Raw genomic sequence first — 11883 nt, forward strand, 5'->3', positions numbered from 1 at the left:
GAATCCAAGTAGGTGCTCTTTACCTCTTGTTTAATTGTAATTAGGAGCATGCATAGCAGCATTGTGTGATTGTTGCTAGACCCTTGCTGGGCTAGTAGGGATCACCTCTATCCGTAGAGGGGATTTACCTCTCCAACACAAACTACAATTCAGGTGGCGCTGCCACTCGATTTTCATGCTGGGCTCTTCTTGGTTCGCTCGCCACTACTAGGGGAATCCTTGTAAGTTTCTTTTCCTCCACTTAATTATATGCTTAAACTCAGCAGGTGTTCTCACCTGAGCTGAGGTTGCAAAGTTGGAGCTAAATTCGCCATACCCCATGGGAGGACAAGAGAGAACAAAGCAAGTTTGAGCGATGCCACACAATGCCCGCATCAGCTAACGCCGACTGCCCATCCAAGGGGACAAGATCACCGCTCACTGACGCACGCCACGAAACATCGCTTGAGGTATTTCAGCCGACCGCACCACATGGGGCACAGACGAACAGCTCTGCTGCTCCCTAGCATATTGCAGGGAGCGCATTTGAATGGGATGCGACGCCTAGACAAACGTGCCCTCGACTGAGGCCTTGGGCACAAATTGCATTCAAAAACTCGATGATTCACGACATTCTGCAATTCACACTAAGTATCGCATTTTGCTACGTTCTTCATCGTAACAAGAGCCGAGATATCCGTTGTCGAGAGTCGTTTCCATGTATTATCGAAAAATCAGCCACAAAACTGAATAGGGGCACCCCCCACAACAAATGTAAGGCCAAGGGGCAAAAGGAGGAAAAACACATGAGAGAAAGAGAAACAAAGGTGTCTAACCCCCTCACAGGGGGAGGCTTGAATAGAGGACAATCTCCCCTAGCCCCACGCACTCGCAAAAAGGGGGGAAATGCATGGAACAACGATCGAGAAGGACTAAGGTGGCCACCCCAGGAGCTCGCACTGCTTTTAGCCCTTCCCCGACACCAGCCCACAAAAATTCCCCCTTTTCTCCGTAAAGCTAGGGACCAAAAGGAAGAAAAGGGTAGAAAACAAAGCACAAGCCTCCCAAGCCCCGTGCCTTCGGCAAAAAGGGGGAATTGGAGGGGACGACGATCGAGAAGGACTAGGGTGGCCACCCCGGGAGCTCGCACTACGTTTCGTCCTTCCAGAACACTAATCCACAAAAATCCCACGTTTTATCCGTAACGCTAGGGGCCATGAGGAAGAAGGGAAGAAAACAACAAGAGAGAAAGGGATATATCAACTATGGCTACCAGCTCACAAGGGAAGGCTTCAAATAGAGAATAAGATTTTCCAACCCCGTGCCTTCGTAAAAGGGGGGAACTACAGGGGACAGTGATCGAGAAGGACTAGAGTGGCCACCCTAGGAACTCGCACTGCTTTTCGTCCTTCCCGAACACCAATCCACAACAATCCCACCTTTTCCGCGTAAAGCTAGGGGCCGAAAGGAAGAACGGAAGAAAACAACATGAAAGAAAGAAAGATATCAAACACATCTAACGGCTCACAGGGGGAGGCTCAAACAAAGAACAAGCTTCCCCACCCCTGTGCCTTCGCAAAAAGGGGAGGAACTGCTGGGGATGGCAATCAAGAAGGAATAGGGTGGCCACCCTCGGAACTCGCACTGCTTTTCGTCCTTCCTGAACACCAATCCATAACAATCCCACCTTTTCTCTGTAAAGCCAAAGGGCCAAAAGAAAGAAGGGAAGAAAACAACAAGAAAGCAAGAGATATCAAACGTGGCTACTGGCTCACCAGGGGAGGCTCAAATAGAGAACAAGCTTCCCTTCTTCCTTGCGGCCCCTATCTTTGCGGGGAAAAGGTGGGATTGTTGTGGATTGGTGTTCGGGAAGGACGAAAAGTAGTGCGATTTCACAGGGTGGCCACCCTAGTCCTTCTCGATCACCGTCCCCTACAGTTCCCCCCTTTTTGCGAAGGCACGAGGTTGGGGAAGCTTGTTCTCAGTTTGAAGCCTTCCCTTGTGAGCCAGTAGCCACGGTTGATATATCCCTTTCTCTCTTGTTGTTTTCTGCCCTTCTTCCTCGTGGCCCCTAGCGTTATGGATAAAAGGTGGGGTTGTTGTGGATTGGTGTTCCGGAAGGACAAAACACAGTGCGAGCTCCCGGGGTGGCCACCCTAGTCCTTCTCGATCGTCGTCCCCTTCAATTCCCCCCTTTTGCCGAAGGCACGGGGCTTGGGAGGCTTGTGCTTTGTTTTCTACCCTTTTCTTCCTTTCGGTCCCTAGCTTTACAGAGAAAAGGGGGAATTGTGGTGGGCTGGTGTTGGGGAAGGGCTAAAGTAGTGCGAGCTCCCGGGATGGCCACCCTTGTCCTTCTCGATCATTGTTCCATGCATTTCCCCCTTTTTTGTGAGGGCATGGGGCTGGGGAGATTGTCCTCTGTTTGAGCTTCCCCCTGTAAGGGGGTTAGACACCTTTGTTTCTCTTTCTCTCATGCATTTTTCATCCTTTTGCCCCTTGGCCTTACATTTGTTGTGGGGGGTGCCCCTATTCAGTTTTGTGGCCGATTTTTTGGTAATATGTGGAAATGACTCTCGGAAACGGATATCTTGGCTCTTGTTATGATGAAGAACATAGCGAAATGTGATACTTAGTGTGAATTGTAGAATCCCGTGAATCATCAAGTTTTTGAACACAATTTGTGCCCGAGGCCTCGGTTGAGGGCACGTCTGTCTGTGCGTTGCATCCCATTCAAACACGCTCACTGAAATATGCTATGGAGCAGCGGAGCTGGTCGTCTGTGCCCCATGCGGTGCGGTCGGCTGAAATACCTCAAGCGATGTTTCATGATGTGCGTCGCCGAGCGGTGATCTTGTCCACTTGGATGGCAGTTGGCGTTAGCTGATACGGGCATTGTGTGGCATCGATCAAACTTGATTCGCTCTCTCTTGTCCTCCCATGGGGTAGGGCGGATTTAGCTCCAACTTTGTGACCTCAGCTCAGGCGAGAACACCCACTGAGTTTAAGCATATAATTAAGCGGAGGAAAAGAAACTTACAAGGATTACCCTAGTAGCGGCAAGCGAACCGAGAAGAGCCCAGCATGAAAATCGGGCGGCGGAGCCGCCTGAATTGTAGTCTGTAGAAGCGTCATCAACGACAAACCTGGGCCAAGTCCCTTGGAAGGGGGCACCTGAGAGGGTGACAGCCCCGTCGGCCCGGGACCCTGCCACATCACGAGGCATTGTCGGCGAGTCGGGTTGTTTGGGAATGCAGCCCTAATTGGGTGGTAAATTCCATCCAAGGCTAAATATGGGCGAGAGACTGATAGTGAACACGTACTGCGAGGGAAAGATGAAAAGGACTTTGAAAAGAGAGTTAAAGAGTGCTTGAAATTGCTGAGAGGGAAGCGGATGGAGGCTATCGATGCATCTCGGTCGGATGTGGAACGGCCCAGGCTGGTCCGCCACTTGACTTGAGGTGAAAACCAACACGGGCTGCAACATCATCACAAGCACGGGTGGATTAATGCCTGTCAGTTTGCCACTGCGGTGGTCGAGGAATGAAGCATGCATCCTTGTGGTGGGCTATGTGCATTTGCGTGCTCGAGGTGTTGGTTGGCAGGCTTTCCATTCGACTCATCTTGAAACACAGACCAAGGAGTCTAACATGTGTGCGAGTCGGCGGGTTTGAAAACCTGCGAGGTGCAAGGAAGCTGATGGGCGAGATCCCCTCTCTGGGGGGTGCATCGTCGACTGACCTTGAGCTTATACGAAGGGTTCGAGTGCGAGCACACCTGTTGGGACCCGAAAGATGCTGAACTATGCCTGAGCAGGGCGAAGCCAGAGGAAACTCTGGTGGAGGCTCGCAGCGATACTGACGTGCAAATTGTTCATCTGACTTGGGTATAGGGGCGAAAGACTAATCAAACCATCTAGTAGCTGGTTTCCTCCAAAGTTTCCCTCAGGATAGTTGGAGCTCATGCACGAGTTTTATCGGGTAAAGCAAATGATTAGAGGCATCGGGGGCATAACGCCCTCGACCTATTCTCAAACTTTAAATAGGTAAGAGGGTGCGGCTGCTCCATTGAGCCGCGCCGTGGAATCGAGAGCTCTAAGTGGGCCATTTTTGGTAAGCAGAACTGGCGATGTGAGATGAACCGAAAGTCGAGTTATAGTGCCGAATTGCGCACTAACCTAGATCCCACAAAGGGTGTTGGTTGATTAAGACAGCAGGACGGTGGTAATGGAAGTCGAAATCCGCTGAGGAGTGTGTAACAACTCACCTGCTGAATCAACTAGCCCCGAAAATGAATGGCACTGAAGCGCGCAACCTATACTTGACTGTCAGAGCAATTTCCTAGCTCCGATGAGTAGGAGGACGCGGGGGTCATTGAGAAACGTTGGGCGTGAGCTTGGGTGGATTGGCCCCCGGTGCAGATCTTGGTGGTAGTAGCAAATATTCAAATGAGAACTTTGAAGACTGAAGTGGGGAAAGGTTCCATGTGAACATCACTTGGATATGGGTTAGTCGATCCTAAGAGATGGAGAAGCCTTGTATCAAGGGTGCACTCTCCATGGGCATCGAAAGGGAATCGAGTTAATATTCCCGAACCAGGACATGGTGGCAGGCGGCAACGTTAGGAAATTCGAAGACGTCGTCGGCGGCCCCGCGAAGAGTTATCTTTTTTTTTTAACAGCTTGCCCACAATGGAATCGGTTCACACGAAGATAGGGTCAAGCAGCTGGAAGAGCACCACACATCTTACGGTGTCCGGTGCCCCTTGGCGACCCTTGAAAATCTAGAGGACTGAGTACCGTTCATGCCCGGTCGTATTCATAACCGCATCAGGTCTCCAAGATGAACAACCTCTGGTCAATAGAACAATGTAGGTAAGGGAAGTCGGAAAAACTGATCCGTAACTTCGGGAAAAGGATTGGCTCTAAGGGCTAGGCCTAGGGGTCTGTGCCCTCAACTCGTGGGTTTTTGGCAGTTTGCCCGAGCTGCTCTCGCGGCGAGGGCGGGCAATCGCATGCCGACTGGGATACGTGCCTAGAATGCCCCCTGCCGGGGGCTTTTCCCTAGGTGTTGAACAGTTGACTCAGAACTGGTACGGACAAGTGGAATCCGACTATTTAATTAAAACAAAGCATTGCGATGGTCCCTGCGGATGCTGACGCAATGTGATTAATGCCCGGTGCTCTGAATGTCAAAGTGAAGAAATTCAACCAAGCGCGGGTAAACGACAGGAGTAACTTTGACTCTCTTAAGGTAGCCAAATGCCTCGTCATGTAATTAGTGACGCACATGAATGGATTAACGAGATTCCCACTATCCCTATCTACTATCTAGCGAAACCACAGCCAAGGGAGTGGGCTTGGCAGAATCATCAAGGAAAGAAGACCCTGTTGAGCTTGACTCTAGTCCGACTTTGTGAAATGACTTGAGAGGTGTAGAATAAGTGGGAGCCATTTTCAGCGCAAGTGAAATACCAATACTTTTAACATTATTTTACTTATTCCGTGGGGCGGAGATGGGGCACTGCCCCTGTTTTTGGCCTTAAGGCACGTTTCGGTGGGTCGATCCGGGCGGAAGACATTGTCAGGTGGGGAGTTTGGCTGGGGCAGCACATGTGTTAAAAGATAATGCAGGTGTCCTAAGATGAGCTCAACGAGAACATAAATCTTGTGTGGAATGAAAGGGTAAAAGCTCATTTGATTTTGATTTTCAATACGAATACAAACCGTGAAAGCGTGGCCTATCGATCCTTTATATTTTCGAAATTTGAAGCTAGAGGTGTCAGAAAAGTTACCACAGGGATAACTGGCTTGTGGCAGCCAAGCATTCATAGCAACGTTGATTTTTGATCCTTCGATGTCGGCTCTTCCTATCATTTTGAAGAAGAATTCACCAAGTGTTGGATTGTTCACCCACCAATAGGGAACGTGAGCTGGGTTTAGACCGTCGTGAGACAGGTTAGTTTTACCCTACTGATGAACCACACTGTAATAGTAATTCAACTTAGTACGATAGGAACTGTTGATTCACACAATTGTTCATCGCGCTTGGTTGAAAATCCAGTGGCACAAAGCTACCGTGTGTCGGATTATGACTAAACGCCTCTAAGTCAGAATCCATGCTAGAAGTGGTGCATGTCACTCTTCGACTTTATCTCGACCCGCAGTAGGGGCGTCGCTTTGTCCCCCCAGGGGCCTGTGTCATTTGCAAACCGCGACTGTGAAACATCTCGGTCGAGGAAACTTTGAAGTTCAATTCCAAATGGTCGTTGAGAAGAATCCTTTGCTGACGACTTAAATACGCGACGGGGTATTCTAAGTGGCAGAGTGGCCTTGTTGCCACGATCCACTGAGATTCAGCCCGTGGTCGCCTCGATTCAGAGCTTCGCTCTTGTCACAAACAAAATTCGGGCAACCCTCTCGCGCCTCTGCCTCTATCCTCCAGACGACAATTTTTCATTGCTTGGGGGCAGGAAATTTGGGGTTTCCACGCCGCGACGGAAAAGGTGCTGAAGCCCGGGAAAACTAGGGTTTCCATGTCGCGCCCCGGCGCCCAAAATTTGGGGTTTCCATGCGGCACCCAAAATTTGGGGTTTCCACCCGGCACCCAAATTTGGGGTTTCCACCCGGCGCCCAAATTTGGGGTTTCCATGCGGCGCCTAAAATTTGGGGTTTCCATGCGGTGCCCAAAATTTGGGGTTTCCACCCGACGCCTAAAATTTGGGGTTTCCATGCGGCGCCCAAAATTTGGGGTTTCCACCCGGCGCCCAAATTTGGGGTTTCCACCCGGCGCCCAAAATTTGGGGTTTCCACCTGGCGCCCAAATTTGGGGTTTCCATGCAGCGCCCAAAATTTGGGGTTTCCATGCGGTGCCCAAATTTTGGGGTTTCCACCCAACGCCCAAAATTTGGGGTTTCCATGCGGCGCCCAAAATTTGGGGTTTCCACCTGGCGCCCAAATTTGGGGTTTCCATGTGGCACCCAAAATTTGGGGTTTCCACCCGGCGCCCAAATTTGGGGTTTCCATGCGGCGCCCAAAATTTGGGGTTTCCACCCAGCGCCCAAATTTGGGGTTTCCATGCGGCGCCCAAAATTTGGGGTTTCCACCTGGTGCCCAAAATTTGGGGTTTCCATGCGGCGCCCAAAATTTGGGGTTTCCATGCGGCGCCCAAAATTTGGGGTTTCCATGCGGCGCCCAAAATTTGGGGTTTCCATGCGGCGCCTAAAATTTGGGGTTTCCATGCGGCACCCAAAATTTGGGGTTTCCACCGGCGCCCAAAATTTGGGGTTTCCATGCGGCGCCCAAAATTTGGGGTTTCCACCCGGCGCCCAAATTTGGGGTTTCCATGTGATGCCCAAAATTTGGGGTTTCCACCTGGCACCCAAAATTTGGGGCTTCCATGTCTCGCCAAAAATTTGGGGTTTCCACCCGGTGCCTAAAATTTGGGGTTTCCACCGGGCGCCTAAAATTCAGAGCTTCCATGTCGCGCCAAAAATTTGGGGTTTCCACCTGGTGCCTAAAATTTGGGGGTTCCGCCTGACGTAGAAAAAAATTTGAGGTTTGCATGTCATGCCTAAAATTTGGGGTTTCCGCCCGGCGCAAAATTTTTTGGGGTTTAAACAATGTAAACTTTGAAACGAGAACTGATACTGTTACCCGTTTTGTAGAGGTGGCAAAAAAAAGACCCGATTTTCAAAAGTGGTGATGCAGAATACACATGTTTTTTTTAGAACATGGTTTTTGGAACTTTAATTTTTTTCATGTGCATTAAGTTTTAGAATGGTAGTGAATGGTAGTGATTTTCATCCTGATTTTAAAAAGTGAGTATTCTGCATCACACCATTTTTTTAAAAGACCTATTTTTTGACTTTAAATTTTCTAGTGTGTGAAATGTAAAAAATTATTTTCTAAATTTGATAGTTTTTGAAGTCGTCATTGTATTCATATTTTCTTGTTCTCTATCTTAATTTTTTTTTTTAGTGGGGTTTTTATTGTTTTGCGTTTTTAAATTAGAAAGTCGATAGTTTGAATTTTAGATAATCTACATATTTAAACATCCTTAATTAATTTTTCAATCCACATGAAATAATTGTTTCTAAAAAACAACATTTTTTAACAATGGACATAAAAAATAACCATTTTTAACATAAATATAACAAAAAAACTAAACGTTTTGATAATTTTTTGCTAGAATTAACATGTCAAAATCACAATTTTTATACAAAAATATTAACTAAAAATGGTCAAATGATAGTTTTCTTTATGAATTTCATGTCAAAAAGATAATAATAACTACTTTTTTTTTCAAAAAATAATGATTAACTTAAATCTAACCTCATTTAGTAACCTAAACAATGTGATACACAAAACTTTAATATTCATCAACCATGTGTAAGACCAACATTATTGTTTTTCCAAAACTAACCATAAAAAATAATTTATCTAATGAATTCGCATCATGTGACTGCACATATATGGTCGTGGCTATTTAGCACAAAGTTTTGTACCCCGCGATTATGATGTCACTCAATCCTAACGAGCCTTCCCTGGCTTATCAGATGATCTACTTTCTCGTACAATTAAAATCAAATTTTTTCATGAGCTACTCAACAAAAAATCAAAATATCAAAATAATAAACAATAAAAATGTTATCACTCACCAATTCATAAAGAACCATTAAAATCAAAATATGAGAGATAATTTTAAGAAAAATCTAACAAAATTAAACAGTTAATGGATTACTAAATAAAGCACTTGAAAAGGCACCTTATTTTTCATTTAGAGATGAAATACTTGAGCTCGATAACGGAGTCACCAACCCAACCTAATAAATAGCCAATTTAGTGAGAGGCAGGCTCGTGAAACCAATTTCATTCCAGATTACCATCCAAGTTTCGAATTTCTGATCATGTGCCAGGTCTTTCCAGGGCCACGATGATCGTAATCGGCGGACCTACTCAACCTCACGTTGAAAGGAAGGGAAATGAATTGAAACCATAATGAGTGTCACACTTACTAGCTAACAACAATAAGAAAAAAAAAAAAAATTTGAAGGGAAATCAATCCAAACCATAATGAATGTCACACTTACTAGCCAACAACAACCAAAAAAAATATTTACTTACGCACACTACGTGCTACCAAGCAACGACCATATACTAGCAAAAAATGGTGCAACTCCATATTATCGACATGAATATTATCTTAAGCAACTGTTAAAATACCTGCTCTTACTCATTACTTCAGTAATGATTTAATTACGTTAAGATTTCTCAAGATAATTGTTGACCTGTTCAGGCATGACCGCACACATAGCATTTTTGGTGGTATTTAAATTATCATTTTCGGTGGTATTTAAATTCCTCGGTTAATGTAGGTCCTTCACCACTATAGTTTATGGAAAAATCGATTTAATTAATTACAAGGAGATTTGTTTGCATGGTCCAAGATTTAGATTTAACGTCCATTTGTACACCAGTTCCATCTCCACTGTCTTCTTCCCATACCCGAATCTCGGGATTGCAGATCTGAAGACATTTGGCTTAAGGACCACTGCGCGATCCCCTACCTTGAATCAAATGATCGTGGTGAAAATGGAAAATTGTGTAACTACTTCGGCCTCTTCGAGTTTGCTTAGGGTTTCATTATCGCGATTGGTTGTGCTTGCCATCGCTCTACAAATCTCATGGCAGACTCGGGGGTTTATCTGGCAGGTGGTTCTTCTCTTCAGCTTTGTATGCACCTCTACCTTCCCCTTATTCTTAGATTAATACCAGTCGCTTACAGTATACTAAACCCTCGACTTCCTCTTGGAGGTGCAGGTGATTCCCATTGTTGTCAGGATTGCGGCCATGATTCTCAAATTGAAGGGGGTTAGCCATCCTAAAGTTCCTCTTCCACACGGTGAATTTCAGAATTTAGAGATGGGTTACGCATGAGACTTATTTCCCGCAGTAAGGATTATAGAAGTTTTGAGAATAGAAGTAGAGCTTTGGAGCATCCTCCCTAGGTAGCATTCTTCTACATTTACACCACCTAGGTAAAGGTTTGATATGTTTATCTTTTTTTTAATTCATATTGCAATGTTGGTTGTACAATCCAAGGACTACTATGATGTTGTTCTACAGGTTTTCACTTTCTGGAGCTGGCCAAGATTCCACCTACAAATCTCAAGTAACCTCTTGCTCTCCCTTATGTATCTGCTGGAGTATTTTCATTTAGCACCGCGATGACTAAATCAATTACTGATATTATTGCAGGTAAGGTTGTTAGGGTTGTCACCGCCTTTGCTTCTGGCTTTCTGATGTGTTGCGCAATACCCCTACCTAACACTGCGCTTCTTCCGGGTTTTACTGTACTGTTACAGGCACACATATTTAATTTAATCCTCGCAATCCGCACAGGAAGGTGTTACAGGCACCCCCGGGCCGCCCCGCCCCGCCCGACCGGCGGCGGGTCGATTCCCGGAATCGACCCGCCCCCGGTTGGGCGGGGCGGGGCGGCCCGGGGGTGGTGCTGCGCGGATTTAGACACGCAGCGCCACCCCCGAGCCGCCCCGCCCCGCCCGACCGGCAGCGGGGGCGGGGTGGCCCGGGGGTGGCGCTGCGGGTCTAGATCCACGCAGCGCCACCCTCGGGCCGCCCCGCCCCGCCCCGCCCGACCGGCGGCGGGTCGATTCCCGGAATCGACCCGCCGCCGGTCGGGCGGGGCGGGGCGGCCCGGGGTGGCGCTGTGGGTCTCAGTTGTTGCATATATGCAAATAAGTCGTTCGAGAATCAAACTGATATCAATCTTGGGAAGAAGAAGATACACACAGGCGAAAGGATTTCTTTCACGACGACCTTACTCTTATAGTATGTATGGCAAAAAATTGCTTACCTAATCCAAGTGATCAAGGGTGTCTTTTTTTGCAAATCAACTGGATTCGACCATACAAACCTTCCAAATCCGATCGAGCTTATGTAACAAAAGAATGGATGAACGTTCCAAATCCAATGGAGCTTCGAATCACGAAGGACCTCACTAACAGACAGTCGTGATATACCAAGGATAACAAGCCAGTGATAATGGATTGTTCTTATATGCTAGTTTAAATTGAAGGTTTTCTATATTTTTATGGAAAGGTACATTTTAATTAGCGAGATTGTACAACTTAATGCAGTAATTATTTTCTAGACATTATTTTCCAGACCGTTTTAATTGAACTCATGTAATCGAAATTTGTATTTTTAATAGGTTTGACCTTTAAAACTGAATAATTTTAAGCAATATAACCACCGAATTCCAAACGAAATGAAGGGAAATTTTAACACGGTAGACTAACGTCATTTCTAATAAATGTTTTGGAAAATCGACAAATTGTATAGCTCAATCAACAAATTCTATGCATCTGGAGTTGTGTTATTGTTTTGGATTTGGAATTTTTTGTTTGTTTTGTTTAAATCTGTAATTTTTATAATTTAAAATGGGTTTTTACTGAGTACATAACATTACGGGAAATTTTAAAATTTGATTTTTATAATTTAAAATGAGTTTTCAATATATATATATATATATATAAAGGGTACCAATCACCTTGCATTGGTACTGTCTTCTATTACATTTATTTTGAGCACATAAGAATGTGCATTTTTTTATTTAAGTATCGAAGCAGGTGATTGTATCAGAAATTGTGTATGTTTTTTCTGTTTGTCATACCCATCTGCTTCAATTTTAGTTAAATGTTTTTGTAATATCTATGATTGGAGTAATTTAGATGCAAAAAAATTTAGACCGTATCATAGTTTCGTTTCATGAGAATTAGCCTGTTTCTTCCATTATTCACGATTAATCAGTGAGAATGTTGCTTAAAGTTTCGATTTCTATTGATCATAGGTTCTTAGCAATCCCCAAAAGCGTGCAATTTATG

General features: G+C 45.6%; 3 non-coding genes across 3 annotated transcripts; 2 read left to right on the top strand and 1 right to left on the bottom strand.

Annotated features, from left to right (window-relative positions):
• Positions 1–537: 537 nt before the first annotated feature.
• Positions 538–691, bottom strand: LOC149195234 (5.8S ribosomal RNA). Its single transcript, XR_016255448.1, has one exon. It is a non-coding gene; the product is annotated as a 5.8S ribosomal RNA (ribosomal RNA).
• Positions 692–2547: 1856 nt separating this feature from the next.
• On the top strand, positions 2548–2701 carry LOC149195235 (5.8S ribosomal RNA). Its single transcript, XR_016255282.1, has one exon. It is a non-coding gene; the product is annotated as a 5.8S ribosomal RNA (ribosomal RNA).
• A 246-nt stretch (positions 2702–2947) lies between these two features.
• On the top strand, positions 2948–6355 carry LOC149195236 (25S ribosomal RNA). The gene has a single exon (XR_016255538.1). It is a non-coding gene; the product is annotated as a 25S ribosomal RNA (ribosomal RNA).
• Positions 6356–11883: the final 5528 nt, after the last annotated feature.

This window comes from Pinus tabuliformis, chromosome 2_2 (genome assembly GCF_031772625.1).
Source record: "Pinus tabuliformis cultivar Carrire ecotype Pingquan chromosome 2_2, CPIR1, whole genome shotgun sequence".
Classification (NCBI taxonomy): domain Eukaryota; kingdom Viridiplantae; phylum Streptophyta; class Pinopsida; order Pinales; family Pinaceae; genus Pinus; species Pinus tabuliformis.